Raw genomic sequence first — 6,551 nt, forward strand, 5'->3', positions numbered from 1 at the left:
CCCCCGCGAGACTAGGGTCTGTGCTCACACACACCAAAGCGTTATGTCCCAAAGCACTCTTATATGACCCGCCTCCTGCAGAAAATTGGTGAGTAGCATTATGGGCTCCTATGGGAGGAGGCATTCACTTGTAAAAGATATATAAAAAAAGAAAAAAAAAGAGAGAGAGAGAGAGAGAGAGAGAGAGAGAGAGAGAGAGAGAGAGAGAGAGAGAGAGAGAGAGAGAGAGAGAGAGAGAGTCTGGGCTAGCTGACACCAGTAGGGTAGCCAGCACAGCCCCGGGATTGGGTCTGTTGTTCCACCCCGAAGGGTTGGCAAGTTCCATTGAGAGGAACAAAGAACCTTTACTCTGGAGCAAAAGATCAACTCTCATTTGTTGGCCCGAGGGGACGAGAGTAAACATTTCAAGTCGATTGCTATCGTATCCTGCAATGAGTTGTAAGCAACTGTTCTGTAGGGGGGTGGTGAATTCTGTCCTCCAACTACCTTTAATCCAATGGGAACTGGTCGTGTAACTATGCCTCCAGATTGGTAACACTAGATTAGCCAGTGCTCTCTAGAGGAAAATGGTATTGCAGTGAATCCTCTAGCGATTGCTATCAAACAAGAGAGCGAGTGATTGCACGCAACTACTTCCAAAAAGCAAGATTGAGAAGAGTCTTCAACCAATTGAAAGTTTGCACTACTTTCCTAAGACTGCGGGGGCTCTCAAGGAAAGATCTTTGCTTAAGCTGTATCTATCAACATTCCCAGATCATCTCTCCATCCTCTGCTTGGGCTTGAGACTTGTAAAGGACAATATCAGTCATTCGCCGAGGTAATCTATCTCACAATACGAATACAATTGGCATGTGCCAGTCTCTCTACCAAGACACTAAGGGTCAATATCATGAACTCCATGTCGATTGGAAGGGGAGAAGTGCTAGATCCTTCAAGAAAGTAAAACCTCCACTGATAGGAGGGGGTCATGGGTCAAGATCCTCCACGATACACTTGCTCTTAGAAGACTCAAGTTCTGACTAGGGAAGCTCTGAAGATGGTACTGACCCTTGCAGGGCACCAAAGTGCCAGTCAACAGGTCTTCCCTCCCTTCACAGGGTTCCTTTATGCCTCACCCAAGGTTTTATCCCTAAGATTAGAGTTACCCTAGACAAAGGTTGACTCCATCTCTAGTTTCAATGCTTTTGCTGGAATAGAACCTTGGTTGGAGGATATAGGCCCTGTGGTCTCTACTGACCAATTTTTTTCATTAAGGAGACAGTATATTACTGTATATTTTTGCCGTTTTCACTTCTTGACTCCATGGCTCCAGTTCAAGACTTGGGTGAACTATTCCTTGTAAAGCTGAAGGGCTTGTGCTACCTGGTCAGAAGGACCCTTGGACTGACTAAATACCATGGTCTAGAGAATGAATACAGGAGAAGGTGACCATTAAGGAATCATAGCGTGGAGAACGATCACGTCCTTGCAGCAACTGACAATCTTCTGAAGTTCTTCTCCTTGAGCTATTCTCCTCTGAGGGTTCTCCCTTGATCAAAGCATGCATGTACCTTTGGGTATGTGATGGCGAATGCCTGCATGTCGGTAGGTCACGAACAGGTGAGCGAGCAATCTAGATTGTAGGGGCATTCCGTAGCCAGAGCCTAACCCCTAGCGTGAGTATACGAGTGTGTACAAGACGATGTACTTTCTTGTACCAAAAAATTATATGGCAAGTGATCATGTGCAGGTTGATGGAAAAAATTAGATAAGCATTACGAGTTATGCATGTCTAAAATAGGGAATGCACTAAGTGCTCAGTCTCCTTAGAGTGCGTTATAATAGAAGAGGACAGGGCACAGAGAATGTACTTCAACATAAGGCTGTGCGTGACCAGGAGAGGATGTCTTCGTCAGGGTGCAAACAAATAGGCTCATCAAATGAACATCTGATGCACAATGGGGAGCGTGCAGCAAGGGATGAGAGTGAGAACGTAGGAGCATCCACAAGCAATGGGTGCATGTAATCAGGCGTGTGTAGGCAAAAGGCACTGCAGAAAATGGCAGCGCATGATTAGGTAAACATAACTGGAAAACCACCTAGGTGGGTGCTCTCTGTCCAGGGTGTGCAGGCTAACACATGAGGGCAAGTAATGAGATGGAAGAGCATGTGAGGTTTCACATAGTGCTCCAAAGAATCTGATGATGATATGGCCCTCGTTTTACTTGCAATCAAAAGCGTCTGTCTTTTCACCTCTGCAAAGATACCAGGGATCAGCAAAAAGAAAAAGTGGAGGGCAAGGCTGATCAAATTAGACTAGTTAGAGAAGGCATTCAAGGTTATTGCCTTTCCTTTCTTGAAGTGGTGGTCAGTGTTTTCATGGTCTGAGTCACTAAGAATACAAACAAGGAAATGCAGGTCTAAATTAGGAATTTCCTCTGCCTACGTGGCAGGTGAGGAAGCTACCGGACAGTAAGTACCCAGGACTTGCAGCAACTTATGCTCTGAGGGGATGCTCTACAAGCCCATGGAAGGCTGGTGTCTCCTTATGGCCATTTTCTTTGCATTGTTGTCAACTTAGATTTGAGGCTTATAACCAGGCCAAGAGCGGGGAATAGCTGCCTCTTCTGGGTAACCAGTTACCACTGTTTCTCTCATAGCTTTCCCATGAGGGAGATCAGAATTACCATCTTACTTGTCACCACAAATAGAAGGGTTGAAAGCTCAGGCACCAGATGAAGAGGGAATGCCCGAAGATTTCCTCGACTTCGAGGATGACCCAAGGGTGAATAGTTTTGTTTTGGCTTCTTTTTTTCTTGCTATACATCACTCAATGTGCAGGGAATAGCTACCACTGTTTCTCTCATAGCTTTCCCGTAATTGAGATAAGAACTGCCATCTTTCTTGTCACCACCCCTGGAAGAGTTAAATGTTCAGGCACCGGAAGAAGAGAGAATGCACGAGGATTTCCTCCACTTCGTTCGAGGATGACCCCAAAGGGAAATGGTTTTGTTTTGGCTTCCTTTTCTTCTTGCTGTACATCACCCAATGCACTGACGGACAATCCTTACATTCACTGCAAGGGGAAGACTGCAAACAGTCATGGCCCAAGTCAGAGGAATAAAAAAGAATGAGGATCTACATGGATCCTGCTCATAAAGGCAAAACCGAACTTACATGCATACGACCTGGCAGCTTTAGTCAAAGTGGCTTTTTGGTGTGCTGGAGAGGGGGAAGAGCCTCCCCATCACACATCAGTAACTATTAACATGACAAATTCGAAGATAATTTGTATTTTTCCTAACCATACAAACCTTAGCTATTTACAGAGGGTTTACCTTTTAGCGCAGCTGAAATGGTGAGCCATTAGAATTTAACGAGGGTGTATTACCCCCGCGCTAGTTAGCGGGGGGGTAGGGGAGTGGTAGCTAGCTACCCCTTCCCCCCCTCACACACAGATGAATGCTCACTTTCACTTAGAGGTAGGACTTGTCTTGGGGGACAGGGCTGGCGGGCAAATATGTGTAAATAGCTAAGGTTTGTATGGTTAGGGAAAATACAAATTATCTTCGAATTTGTCATTTGTTCCGTAACCGAAATACAAACCACGCTATTTACAGAGGGTGACTTACCCCTTAGGTAAGGTGGAAAGTCCCTAGCCATACTGGCTTTGGCTTTACCCGGGGACTCAGAATCCGAGTGAGTCGCACTCGAGAAAAGGAGTCCCTGCACCTCACAAGTTCCTTGCTCCGCAAGGAACCATGTGGCCTACGTAAGCTTGTGTGTGAAGGAAGAAGTGTGACCCGTCCTAGGCAGTTGACCTGAAGTTCCAGAAGGAACTCTGGGTTAGGACGTTCCCAATACCACCTCGTCAGGGTATGGGGGACGCGACAGTATTGACTCAATACTCGGAACACAAGGAAACATGGTTTACCTGCAGAGGTTCGAGGTCAGCTATGCAGAGACCAGGATGCTGCTTCCCCGTAGAGGGGATGATGAAGAAAGAAATAAGAGCCAGACATACTTATTTCGTTCATGCAGACTAAAACCTGATAACAATGCCCTCAACATTCTGCTACCTGTCCAAAAAGGAGCCTGAGGTTAGACCAGCTGTTGTGTAGCCACCACAGAGCGATAGAAAACGTATCGAGACTCCTGTGGGTCACGCCCTGCAGGAAGCGGGCTGCGAAGGTCATTAGACGCTTCCAGACTCCAGCTTGTAGCACCTGCGTCACAGAGTAGTATTACTCGAAGGCGAAGGACGTTGCGATGTATCCAACATCGTGCTGTAGGGCGACGTGACGGGGGAGGGTCTGGAGACAGGTCGAGATGAATGTCCTTGAGTCCGGGCTGAAGAGGTATACTGGTGACTCTCCCCCGTGTCCTCCTTGTGCTCCCAAATCGGCTGCAACTGAGGACAAACTGCAGCTGTTCCCAGCGCTAACCTCTCGATTCCTTTACTGGCAAGAAAGAGAAGGTCTTGGGACATCAGATACAGAATGGAGACTCGAAATCTTGAATGAATTGGACCGAAGGGCCGGGACCCCCAGATTCTGAGTCTAGCCAACAACTCAGGAGCGAACCCGAATGTTGCCTTCCCCTCTTCCTTAGAAAGGGGGGAGTCGTAAGAGACCAAGAAGATTGCTTACACACTGGCCGTGGCCAGAGTGAGCAGGAGACCCAAGGCGGAATACAATCCGAGCCCTGTCGTAAAGGGTCTTGAGAAGATCTCTTAAAGGACTAAAAGTCCGAGCCATGCTCCAAGTTGGAGGTCTTCCTCCGACTAGGGCAGGGACGATCGTAGCTTCGCATGAGCGAGGATAGATCCAGCGGGCAGGAAAAAGTTATTCCTTTAAGCCTGAAGGTCAGGGAAAGGCTGAGCGACAGGCTTCATTGCCGAGAGCGGAAAGGAGTTTCCTCCCGCCGAAAGGCAATAAGACCATTATTGCTGGAGAAGAGGCCTCAAGGGAAGAGGTATATCTCCCACGGCACCAACCACCTTAGACTCTTCACTTTGCCTGGAAGACCCCTGTAGATGACTATCGCAGATGACGCGACCTCCGTACCGCGACTGTAGCGGGTTGTCTCTTCTTGAGGAGGAGGCGTAGTGTCTCCAGGCATGAAGCCGAAGCGACGCCCCGGTTCGGGAGAGATGTCGCAGTGTGGTTGCTTGAGTAGTCTGCTCCGTGGGAGAAGCTCTCCCGGGAGTTCCGTCAGGGGAAGCAGAGGGTCCAGAAACTGTTCTGCGCATAGTCCCAGTGGAGCTCTCCCATTGAAAGGTTGACAGACAACCTGGTCTTGTTGAGACCCATTGTCCACAGACAAAAAGGAGGGAAGACGCAGGCGTCGAAGTTGTCCCACCATCACCGGAATGCATCTTGCCGGTGTCTCGGGGTCTGAGACTGGGGGGAAGAACAGCGGAAGCTTGAGGTTCCAAGCTGTCGCGATCAGGTCCCCCAGACCAGTACTTGCTGGTTACCCAAGGTCAAAGACCCCCAGGTACACTCTCTCTACGAGGCTCTGCTCGGATAGTCGGAGAGAACATTCCCCTGCCTGGAATGAGAGAGCCGATGGTGGTATTGAGAGAATCTCAATCATCCTGGTATCTCTACTGCAAGATGTGAAGGTGTGAAAATGCGTCCCCTGCTGATTAGAATACGCCAGAATCATGAAGTCGACGCGCACGGGGCGACTCGGCAGGAGCTGTAGGACCTGTAGAGGGGCCAGACTAAGGCCCCTAAGCCTACCTGAATGATGGAGAGGTATCCTTCAGGTCTTGACCATAGGCCTGGACCGGAACATGCCCCCCCCCCCCTTTCCTTTGACGAGTCCGAGAACAGCATCAAGAATGTGGGGAAAGGACGAGAATATCCACTACCATCAAGAGGCCCCATAGGTCAACACCCATTGCAGGTCTAATAGTTCCGCTGGTCCCATAGGGGCCAGGAAGTCCGGTTAAACATTGCCTGAAGCCACCGGAACTTGGATCGCCCCACATGGAACTTATCCTGAGGCGACCGTTCGGACTATAGACGGGTCAATGAGGAAAGGAGAACTAGGAAACGTTCCAAGGTAGGGCTGAAAGCTCTGCTTGACTGAGAACAGGTACTGCGACTCTCCTCAGTCTTGCCACAGTCAACCGAAAGGAAGGCTCGGAGGATATGGTAACAGAATCTGGCGTCCCCAGGTGGTCACCCATCCAAGTACCGACCAGAACCGACGTTGCTTAACCTCGCTGGACGGACGAGAAGCGGGGTTTCCAACGTGGTAAGGCCGTTGACTCAATATCATGGCCAGATACTCCAGATGTTGAGGCAGAGGAAGAGAAGGCTCCAAGCAAAATACCATGAGCCCACACTCATGGTAAGCATCCGGAAGATTGTCCCGGCGCTGAAGAAGGTCGAACCCGAGCCTACCGGAGTTGACCAGCCCTCCAAACAGCAGAGGAGGCGGAAGCCTGCACCTGAGCGGCCAAGAGGAAGGCAGGGAGAGTTCTCTGGGGAAACAAACCTGCTATGCCACGGCGGGATAGCCACACTGCATCATAAGCAGGAATACTTGCAGTCTAGGCT

General features: G+C 49.2%; 1 pseudogene; it reads right to left on the reverse strand.

Moving 5' to 3' along the window:
* Positions 1–6,141: 6,141 nt before the first annotated feature.
* On the reverse strand, positions 6,142–6,260 carry LOC137629878 (5S ribosomal RNA; annotated as a pseudogene).
* Between the last annotated feature and the right edge of the window lie 291 nt (positions 6,261–6,551).

This window comes from Palaemon carinicauda, chromosome 37 (genome assembly GCF_036898095.1).
Source record: "Palaemon carinicauda isolate YSFRI2023 chromosome 37, ASM3689809v2, whole genome shotgun sequence".
Taxonomy (NCBI): domain Eukaryota; kingdom Metazoa; phylum Arthropoda; class Malacostraca; order Decapoda; family Palaemonidae; genus Palaemon; species Palaemon carinicauda.